Source organism: Eurosta solidaginis, chromosome 1 (assembly GCF_040869045.1).
Source record: "Eurosta solidaginis isolate ZX-2024a chromosome 1, ASM4086904v1, whole genome shotgun sequence".
NCBI lineage: Eukaryota > Metazoa > Arthropoda > Insecta > Diptera > Tephritidae > Eurosta > Eurosta solidaginis.
This window is the reverse complement of record NC_090319.1, coordinates 75,737,719-75,748,518: the sequence shown is the minus strand read 5'-3', so window position 1 is coordinate 75,748,518 and position 10,800 is coordinate 75,737,719. Positions and strand designations below refer to the sequence as shown.

General features: G+C 35.5%; 2 long non-coding RNA genes across 2 annotated transcripts; one reads left to right on the top strand and one right to left on the bottom strand.

Annotated features, from left to right (window-relative positions):
• The first annotated feature begins 2,909 nt into the window (after positions 1-2,909).
• LOC137245246 (uncharacterized) lies at positions 2,910-3,960 on the top strand. The gene is made up of 2 exons (XR_010951285.1): positions 2,910-3,620; positions 3,697-3,960. It is a non-coding gene; the product is annotated as an uncharacterized lncRNA (long non-coding RNA).
• Positions 3,961-9,996: 6,036 nt separating this feature from the next.
• Positions 9,997-10,516, bottom strand: LOC137245205 (uncharacterized). Its single transcript, XR_010951271.1, has 3 exons — positions 10,380-10,516; positions 10,214-10,315; positions 9,997-10,142 (listed from the first exon to the last, which is right to left on the bottom strand). It is a non-coding gene; the product is annotated as an uncharacterized lncRNA (long non-coding RNA).
• Positions 10,517-10,800: the final 284 nt, after the last annotated feature.

Here is a 10,800-nt window from a genome sequence, read left to right as displayed (position 1 = left end):
TTTGTGGGTAGTCGTCGCATAGATAGCGCATTGTGCATGTAAGCATTAGATCAGTTGTTTTTGATGGCGATGAGAATTGCTCATTTTTATTTAGCCGCGCTTTGATTTACGTATTGTAACGAATTTAGTGAAACTCCGCTTATTTCACACCTTCTACTAACGTTCGTATCGCTAAATTGCCGAATAAATAACTCCAATATGCAATTATGCAAATGGTCTTTATTAGACTAAAATAACACTACTTCTCGACAGAGAGCGTGCTTAAATCAAACTGATTGGTCGTGCCTCAGCTGGTGCTGCTTTTATACTGTTTGGTTTCCTCGTTGCCAGTTATAACTACGTTTATAGCTTCTCATATGCGCGTGTATATGTGAGTGATACTTGCACAAATTATTGCTTACTTTTGTGAGCATCTCAGATAAGATATATGCATGTGTTTGTGCGTTTTATCTCCGCTGCGTGTACGTACATATGTGCATAGTGTACAAGTACAAGTGGGTTGACTTCTTTCTGACAGGCACTCGCTTAAGTGAGCATAAAAGTGCGTGCACACTAAGCGGTGCGACATGTAGCGACAGCGGCGCTTCATTCTTTTGCCTATTTGATCAACATTGCCGCTCATGGCCGCGCTGCGCAGTGCTGCTGCCGCTAGATGTGAATTGCTCCATAAGAATACATGCAAATAATATTTTGCAGCGCAGTGTAGTGCAGTTCAATGTGTTCTTAGCTTAACGGGAAAATCTGGGTTGCCATTGTTGTTTCGGTTGAAAACGATCAATTAGGGTTCTGTGCAGAGACGTAAAAGATTGAAACAGGGTTTATGTAGTCACAAAAGTGTTGCTCCTGTTCCACAGCATTTTAATTTTATATCATGGCGAAAAGTGTTCAGTTCAGAGTTATTGATTTTCATTAAAAGTTTAATTTATTACGGAGGGTTACTGCCTTAAGTGTAAAAAGTAGAGAAAACGTAGTTTTTCAAATTATTTGAAAAACTTTTTAATTTGAATTTCTGTACACAAGTTCACTATATTTGTGTAACACAAGAATCTGGAGGTCAATTCCTTAACTATGAAAAACTGAAAAATGTACACTTATTGAAAACTTATTTGCACACACAATTTACACTTTGAATTTAGTTGTGTTTTTATGCACAAAATTTTTAAACTAAAAAGAAAATTTTCATTTGTCAGAAAAAATAAAGAAAAAACGGCCTAATGTCAAAAACCCTATCGAAATACAACCTGGCTTGTTTGTTTTTAATGAACTACCCTACAAGAATACTGACTATCATATGACTATCATCTGATTGTCAGCAATGTCAACCTAACGATCAGCGCCTCATACAAACTTTCTATCATAAACTTAAGGGACTTGCGCAAATGTGATGTAAACAACTGTGTACGTGTGAGTTTTTGTCTCCTTCTTATACACCAACATGGCCTGTTGATTAAGTATATAGCCGTACTGCTCACTCTCATTCCTTTTCCTGGATCAGTGCTGACACTCTAACTATCAAAAAGTGTCATAAATGATAGTTTACTGTAGATATCAGGTTTGACTGTTATACTATCATAAATGACCATTACTATATTCCGCCAAAAATGAAACAATGCTTTTTGCTTTTTATTTACTTTATTTCATTACGTTTTTAATTTTGTACGTGATAAAAGCATACGTGTTTCTTATTTGTTTAAAATAAATAGTTTTATAAGAATTCGAGTTCAGATTGTTCAATTTAAATTCAGAAAATAACAAAACAAAAGCAGAGCGCTTTCCTCATGCGGAAACACATTTAAAAATGAATCACCACTAACCGCTATTATTTTTCGCGTATCAATTTTTTGCGTGCGCCCCACACATTCCGACAGCTTTTGGTATTTTTTAATATTATTTTCGATTTTTTTCTCTTAGCATAGAGCTTTGAAATGTTCTCTGTTTCATTTTTTAAACTTATTTTTTATATGGTTTTCGTCGGTTGAAAATGGCGGAATTTAAAAAATAACAAAACAACCGTGATAATCATTTGATTGTCATATGACAGTCAGTAGTGAGAACATGATTAAATCGGATAAACTGTTCTCGCATACATAAAATTCCGTTGAGAATTATGTATCTGTCTCACATGCATAATGGTATCTTCTGTATGTTATTTTGTTCTGTACCAGGTGTCCGAAGCTTTCCCAGTTTGGGTCCTTTTTCATGATTATAGGCTGTCGTTGGGTACATGCGGACATGCGTGAGCGAACAAAGGAACATACATAAATTTGAGTATCAATGTTTACGTTATCGCAGGATCAGCATTGTCAATTACAAGTATAGTAAACAATGATTACAAGTGTGAGTGTATTAGTAAAACAATCAGCGTTTCTTGTAGGGTACGTTGTCTTTTTCTTGTATTTCGTTAAGCCGGAGTCATTGGTGCCGTATGTCGTATCGCTGTATCCGTATCCCTAACGTAATCAGTTGTTTATCGTTACGACGGTAAACCAAAACCCAATTGGTTGGCTACGATACGGTTACGACTTTAAGCCGGAGTCATTGGTGCCGTATGTCGTATCGCTGTATCCGTATCCCTAACGTAATCAGCTGTTTATCGTTACGACGGTAAACCAAAACCCAATTGGTTGGCTACGATACGGTTACGACTTTAGCGGCACCAATAATCGATTGCATTGATTCTCATAAGGTTGGTCGAATCAGCTGTTAAAAGTTTACCGATACGGTTACCGATAAAGCACCAATGTCTCCAGCTTTAGGGGCACCAATAATCGATTGCATTGATTCTCATAAGGTTGGTCGAATCTGCTGTAAAGGGTTACCGATACTGTTACCGATAAAGCACCAATGTCTCCAGCTTTAGTTTTTTTTAAATATAGTTCACACACTTACACCAGTACTGAAACCTTATTGGCTCCCTCGACAAAAATATAAGAGAAAATGCAAGAAAAATACATAGAAAATAAAGTAGTGTCATATAGGAGTTTGATTTGTTTGCACTTACAGCCAAGGTTATACCACACACCCGGACTTGGCATGGCGTAGCCCAGGGTTATTTGTTATAAGCGCGGCCGAAGGCCGCCAACGCAGAAAAGTGTTCTGCGCAAAAATACTATGGATCCCACCCCTGTTTCGGAGGGACCCGCGGGTCTTTTTTCGGTTTTTCGTTAATCTTTTGAACGGGTAAAAAAAGTTAACTTCCGCTTTCGGATTCTTGATCTAGACTTGAATACGCGTCTTTTTATACCTCACTCGAAAATTTTGGCCCAAATTTCGGTGCGTACCGTAAACCGCACTATTACCTAAAAACGGAAGCGTGAAGAAAGGAAAAGTGAACGCACATGTCAGCAAGAGAAGCAATCCATGAGTAAATGGCTGAGTAAGAAGAAACCTGAAGAATTAGTTAAATCGTCGAAAAATGCATCTAAAACGAGTAAATATTCGAAGGTCAAAGAAACTAAAGCAGCAGAGGCGGCGTAGACGTATTGTTTATCCAGCAACCGAAGAAATTGCAGATAATGAACGCAGGAAAAAGGCACATATGAGATTTAATGAAAATATGGAGAATATATTCAAAGATTTAATAGAAGTGCCAAAAAAGGTTGAAATCATGTTGAAATATTGTGAGTAGTACATATATTTGATTATTTATCATATTATGCCAATGAATATCAAATTTAGAATTTCGCTTTATAACAGATCAATGAATGATATGTCCGCTGATGAAATTTTAAATACTTTTTCTAAATATAAACATAAGCTGAATGAAGTTTTCCATAAGTTGCGCTCAAAGCCAAAAGTTATCGGTTATAATGGCATTAATCATTATTTTGTTATTGAACTTATGTACTGTATAAAGCAATATAAAATGATGCTCAAACTTGGTGAAGTGTATGAAAAAACACAAAAGGCAATTTATTGGAATGTAAAATATATATATATTTCATTATACGACAAACTAAACTTTTTCTGGGCAATGGATTTTTTGAAGTTCGAACCCTTTGCTCTTCCAAATATGTATATCCTGTTTAATGTTTTTTAAAAAATTATCTGTCCTTTGATCCCTTATAAAACCAATCATATTAAAACAAGAAAGGCAGACCCCACCCAGATTTCACTTTTTTAATATTTTAGGTCTTTTGTCAGATATGACTTCGAATCACCGAATTTCAAGCGAACGTTCTGAATTGCCCTGATCAAACCTTCAGGTCACCACCGGGCTAAGGGCCTAACTATATTCCCATGGTAGAACATTCCAGTCGTAAAAGGCAACTAAAAAACACATGCCCTAAGATTCGAGCGGTGCAAAATGGGTTCACTCGGCAGTCGGTCTCGTACCTGAGCTTAGCGAATTCATATCCGGAAAGGACTCCTGTATCCATAACACCACTAAATTTATTGTGGTTGTAGCAGTGCTTCACCCAATCCAAAAGTTGCGATCACTCACACATCAATATCCTTTTACGGAAAACTTGGAGTTACAGGAAATATGCTAAGAGATAAGGGTGTAAAAGGCGTTGGTTCCACATTGTAATTGAAAAGATTATTGGTGATTTTAGTTGTTGTAGCGATAAACACTTTTGCTGCCGGCAAGGTACTTGAGAATTTGTTAAGGTTGTAGGTCCTGATCCAACGTCACACCCAGTATTATTGTGTGTAGGTCAGTTGGTAACGTAATGCCATCGACATGGGTGTGCAATATTGCCGAAATTTGCCGCATACACGTTGTAAACAAGACCGTCGTGGATTTGGTTTAATACTTCCAGGTTTTGATGTTACGTTCCTGAACTGCACCGATGCCCGCCGACCACACAGATAATTTGCAGTCCACCTTTTAGATTGAATAGACACTTCAAAGTCTAGAGCCAACGTTCTGTGGTTGACGTGTCAAAGGTCTTGCTAAGTCTAGCGCTACGAGTACTATTTTATAATGGGTTCTTGGTTCATTTCGCAATTTATTTGTGTGTTGATGTCATTTAGAGCAGTGGTGGTAAGCAATTTTCGAAAGCCATGCTGATGATTGGCAAGTCGCAGGCTTATGGTGAAATTACTACTGGCGATAGGAGAGAGTTCGCACGATATGAAACTCCTACTTTAGCTGGTTTCCCAAGCTTTAATAGTGGTACCACCCTCGCCAGTTTCAATTTGTGAGGCACTCAGGGACGGGCCTACTGCTTTAGATGATTTAGAATATTCGATGGCTTGTTGTTGTTGTTGTTGTAGCAGTGCTTCGCCCCACCTAATAGGAGCGACCGATCACAAATTGTCATCAATATCCTCTAACGGGAGTCCAAGGAAACTTGCTGTTTCAACAGGAATGGACTATAATGAAAGGGGTGTTAGAGGCGTTGGTTCCACATTACAATTAAAGAGATGGTTGGTGTCATGTGGGGACACATTGCAAGCAGGGCATACATTTTGTATGTCGGGGTTGATTCTGGATAGGTAGGAGTTTAGTCTGTTACAGTATCCAGAACGAAGTCGAGCTGGAGTGACTCGCGTTTCCCTAGGGAGTGTGCATTCCTCTTCCGCAAGTTTTGGGTACTGTTCGTTGAGTACTGGATTCACCGGGCAATTCCTGGCATAGAGGTCCGACGCCTATTTGTGGAGTTCACTGAGGACCTGCTTGTGTTTTTTTGCTTCAAACGGCTGAATTCTCATTCGCCGTATTTCGTATAATGCTTACGGAGGTGACTCCTTAAGCTCCTAGGCTGTGTTGGCTCATCAATCAGATGTCTTTTGGGATGCTCAGGTTTATGGGTATTCAACAGGTACTGTTTGGTTAGCATCTCATTGCTCTCCCTGATGGGGAGTATTCTTGCCTCATTATGTAGATGGTGTTCTGGGGACATAAGAAGACAGCGGTTCTGAGAGCAGGAGTGATATCGGGCGATATGACTCTCCTATGTTAGCTGGTTTCCCAAGCTTTAGTAACGGGACCACCTTGGCCTTTTTCCATTTTTCGGGAATGACAAAGGTGAAAAGAGACAGGTTGAAGTCATGTGCTAAATATTTGAAACCCTCTTTCCCTAGGTTTTTAAGCATCGGCTAGATCATAGGTTACCTACACCTCTAATTCTTGGGAGTACTTTTTAAGTTACAATAAAAACAACTGCAGGAACAAACTACTCTGAACTAGCTTAACTGTTCCCAAAAAATATTTTTATGAGTTAATAGTGCCACTTAAAATGGAGATAAAGCAGAAAGGCGTCATATACTTAGATCCATATAGTTACAGGATCCGATTCAATTCCCCATCAGTCTTCTCAGAACTTTTCAATATAACTGCCATGGATCCTTTTCCAGGGATTCGTTCTTCCAATTGCCAGTTTTAATAAGCTTGAGCCATCTTTAGTTCGTACATAAAACGTTTAACCTTTTTTTATATTTACAGTACTCTACGCTATTTGCCAATGCCTTAATGCCTGGGTGGCTGGTTCACATATTCAAGGATAAGTACAATTTTTCGTATAACGAAGATGTTACGTGTTTAGAAGATTAAATACAATGGATGCAGATATGGATGCAGAAGATCAGCAATGAGCCGCCTTATTGTATTATTTGAATCCTTTTTGTTGTTAATACCCACATAATATATGTCTATGCAAAATAGTCTTAAGTAGAAAAAAGTTTAAATTTTTAAGTCGCACATCTTATTTATTTAATTTATTTAATTTTATTTATCAGTCTAAAAGTTAAACAATTATACAGAAAATTTAAAGATATAATGGACGATATAAATAACATATGCAGTCATCAATTTCAAAATAATATTAAACAGTATTTAATTAAACGCTTGATAATTTCGAATTCAAAACTTAGAAGTAAGCAGAAGTTTAAAATGTTGTAAATGAATTCTTGTAAGTATCTCCAAACGACCTCGCTCAAAGTACTCATGAGGGAGCTGTTTGCCCAGTAGGGGGCACACGTGAATTTATGAAATTGACAACAATAGAGGAAATTAATAGTAGACAAAATTTATACAGAATAAAATTTATACATAATAAAATTTATACAGAATAAATTTGAGTAAATATGTACATATAAAGACAATGATCAAATCACAACTTTGCAAACAAGTTTCCAATAACTAGTACTTTCATATTTAAAATAGAGGGTTAAACAGTATTTCCACGGTTTAGCGTTCTTTGCTTCATTTCAAATTACAAATTTAATGTAGTTAAATTGCATTTTTTAATACTGAGAAACGAGTCACAGGCTCCAACATTTTTGCAGTGTTTGTTAAAATCGTGACATAAACAGCGAAGTGGTTTATGCATTTCATAATTCGATCTGCATGTAGCTACAAAAATGTAAAGAAAATGTCTTGATGGCCTAATTGGAACGTTAAACTTTATTTCGCCAAGCAAAAATGGACTATTTATCGACTCACTTATATAAAAAAAATTAAATAGTACAAAATGTTTATTTTAAATGTCTCAAATGTAAACGCTGAATTTACTTTTTAAAAACTCGAATTTTTAATGCTACTATGTACGTATATATTATTGTCTATACAATATGTTTGTATGTATATGTATCTGTATCTAATTTTACTATTCAATAATATAAATGCGTTGAATTATGGTAAATGGTGCTTGTTACCGGGTCTATATGCGGCAATGGGGCAACGTGAAGCATTTGGAAGATTATATACACGCTTATTATTTTTAGTTTCTTGATATTTTAGGGATTACTTCTTAAAAAATTTATCATTTAATTATTTTAGTATATATATAAATGTTAAATCAAAGATCTTTAACAAATTGTTCGATGTATTTTATAAATAAATAAATAATTTTAATGCAACAAAAATATGTACATACATATGTATAATATGCATGTAGTATGAAGATTAATGAAAATGCAAGCTTACTATGTAGGAGGGCATGTTTTTCTTTCAATTATTTTTTGTTTGTGTAATCAATTTTGAGCTTCCTCACAAAATGTTTTTCTGAGACTAAAACTCATTTCCGTGTAAACATTAGATTGATATTTATTATTAATATGTTTACATACTTTTTGATTTCACAATAAATTTAAAATATCACAATTTCATTTCACAGAAAGAATTTTTAATGTATTAGTCGTAAAATGTTTCAAAAAACTGCGAAATATGAAATTTTCAAAACAAATGAAATTCGTCTTTGCTCTAACAACCAGGAGGCTTTTCTCTCCATTTCGGTTTTAGGCTGGATCTGGTATCGGTACCTGCTATGGCAAAAGTTCGGTTTGGAGTGTTTCCGTATCGGTTATACTCCGGTTTTGTTTTCTTGTCATCCCCTTTTTTCTATGTATTGCCCTGAAAATAACCATTATTTTAATAATATGGAGGATATAAATAATCCAAAAGTAAATTTATAATATGTAAAACATAATTGTCTAGCAAATTTTTCTCTTGGTGGCCCTGATAAGGGCCGTTTTGTGTAGGTATAATTGATTAGAAATTTTTTCTCTTTGGTGATTAGTGGTGGCCCTGATAAGGGCCGTTTTTCGTATCGTCAGGGTTGGGCTGAAATAAAGATATAATTTTTATTTGAGTAAAATAATTCTAAATCTTTCTTTTACCAGATTATAGAGTTACTTTACTCATTTTTTTGTTTCGCATTACTCGCGATTTTGCTTTCTCTACCTTTAAGCGGTTATTCAAATGCCGTATTCGGAAAAAGATGCGGCACCTGATGTTGTTGCTAGTGTCGATGCTGGTTCCCAAATAAACGAAGTCTTTTACTATTTCGAAATTATGGCTGCCAACAGTAGCGTGGTTGCCAAGGCGCGTATGCGCTGACTCTTTGCTGGATGACAGCAGGTACTTCGTTTTGTCCTCATTCACCATCAACCCAACAAAAAAATAATCAAATATGCTTACCTTTGATGATTAAAAACTGAATATAGTTTTTCAATCACATTTTGGAATCATATTTGAATCAAATGTGTTTACTTTAGGTGATCAAAAATTTATAATCATTTTTCATTCAGCTTTCTGAATCTTTTATGAATATATTTGTTGACTGAATAATGAATTTTATACTTATTGAAATTTTACTTTTCATTAAAAATCTTATTTTTTTCGCATACACATATTTTTTCATTAAGCTAAGAAAAAATATATAAAAAAAGACAAAATAATGTAATGCTGCTCTTGAACGAAGATTTTCCCAACCATTTCTCTCCTTCGAGTTCCCAGAAAATACATAATGATTGGACAATAGATAGGTTGTGAGCTATTTGAACCCCAGGTAAGTAAAACTATCTTGACATACCTGGATACGGCTTCAACATCCCGTAACGTATCCGTATTTTAAGATGCAGACGATAATGCTGATGTTGGATGTTGTAGTCGCAGGTGTATATCGGTCAAGTTTTTTTTGCGAGTTAGCTGTGGTTCGAATAGCTCACTTTCGCATGCTTTATTCCCTGATGAAATAAGATTATTATGTAGTATCCTATTTTGAATGAGATATGAAGAATAAATGCATTATAATGGCATTCAAAAATGATTCAAAAATCTCAACCAAAACGATTGAAATATATTCACGAATATGATCAGAAAATGACTGTGAAAAGCAGTCAAATATTACTCCAAAACTATTAAAGCTCAATTTTGCAATGATATCAAATATGAATAAAAAGCGTTTCGAAATAGGAATCATAAATGATTATTCAAGAATAATCACATTTATGGTACATTTTTCTCTCGACGATACGTTAATTTTCGAACAGAAAATGCTTTTAAATTTTAACGTTTTTAATCATCTTGGGGTATGATATTTAAATATTTTTTGATCAAAACTTTCAAAAAATACTGGCTGGGAACTATTTTGTTTTAATTTGTAATGTTGAATACATAAATGGTTTTAAGCCCAATCCCCAGGTATTATGCACAAATAAAAGTTATGGTACTTTACTCCTAAGTTCTACGCATGCGAATTAGTATATATACAATACAAGGTAACGGAAAACACTTACCACGTACCAACATCTTCTGCATCTGTCCTTTTGTAAAAAAAGACTTCACGGCACACATTACGAAGGCGGTGTTGGCAATATTTCTTTTTAATTCTTCATTCTCCTCACGTAGCTTAAGATTTTCCACCCTCAAGCGGGTAATTTCTGACTCCATTGCGCACTGGAGTAATATTTCACTAAATAATTTAAATTTATATGAGGTATTAGAAAGACTAAAATGTAAAGTGAATAAACTACGGGAACTTACTGCGTCTGGGTTTCACAACTTATTTGTTGAACATCATGTATATCCGTTTGTGTGCTGCAGTTTTACCGTGCCAAGTATTGGCTTTTCGCTCCAAAGGTGTCACTTAAACAAAAAAACCAAACATGTAGAAGGGACTTTATCAAATAACTTGCATATATTTCCTTACTTTTCTTTCATGTTAGAGATGAAAGGTTCCTTTGTAGCGGCGAAAGTATTGTCCGAAATTTTGGTAGATCACCGTAGGAATTACGGTTGGGGACGACGAGACAACTTTCGTTTTTAACAAACTCTTGATTAGTACTCCTAAGTCATAAATAAAATTATATTTCATTTTTTATCTTGCACCAATCGTGAAAGTGAATACTTACATAAAAACCGGTAAATATAGCGACGGAGTGGAGTTGGGCATCAAATTTACTCTCTGCGCTCCCACAATAAGGTCAGAGGCTTGAAATGGAGCGAACAACTGAAGCCATTTTGTGGAAACTTAACGCCACAAGCTTTTTCCCAAGTTTTCCTCTTCCTTGGATCTTGCGGGACTGTGAAAAGCTTCACACCCGCTTTCTTCCTTCTAATATTGCACAAAC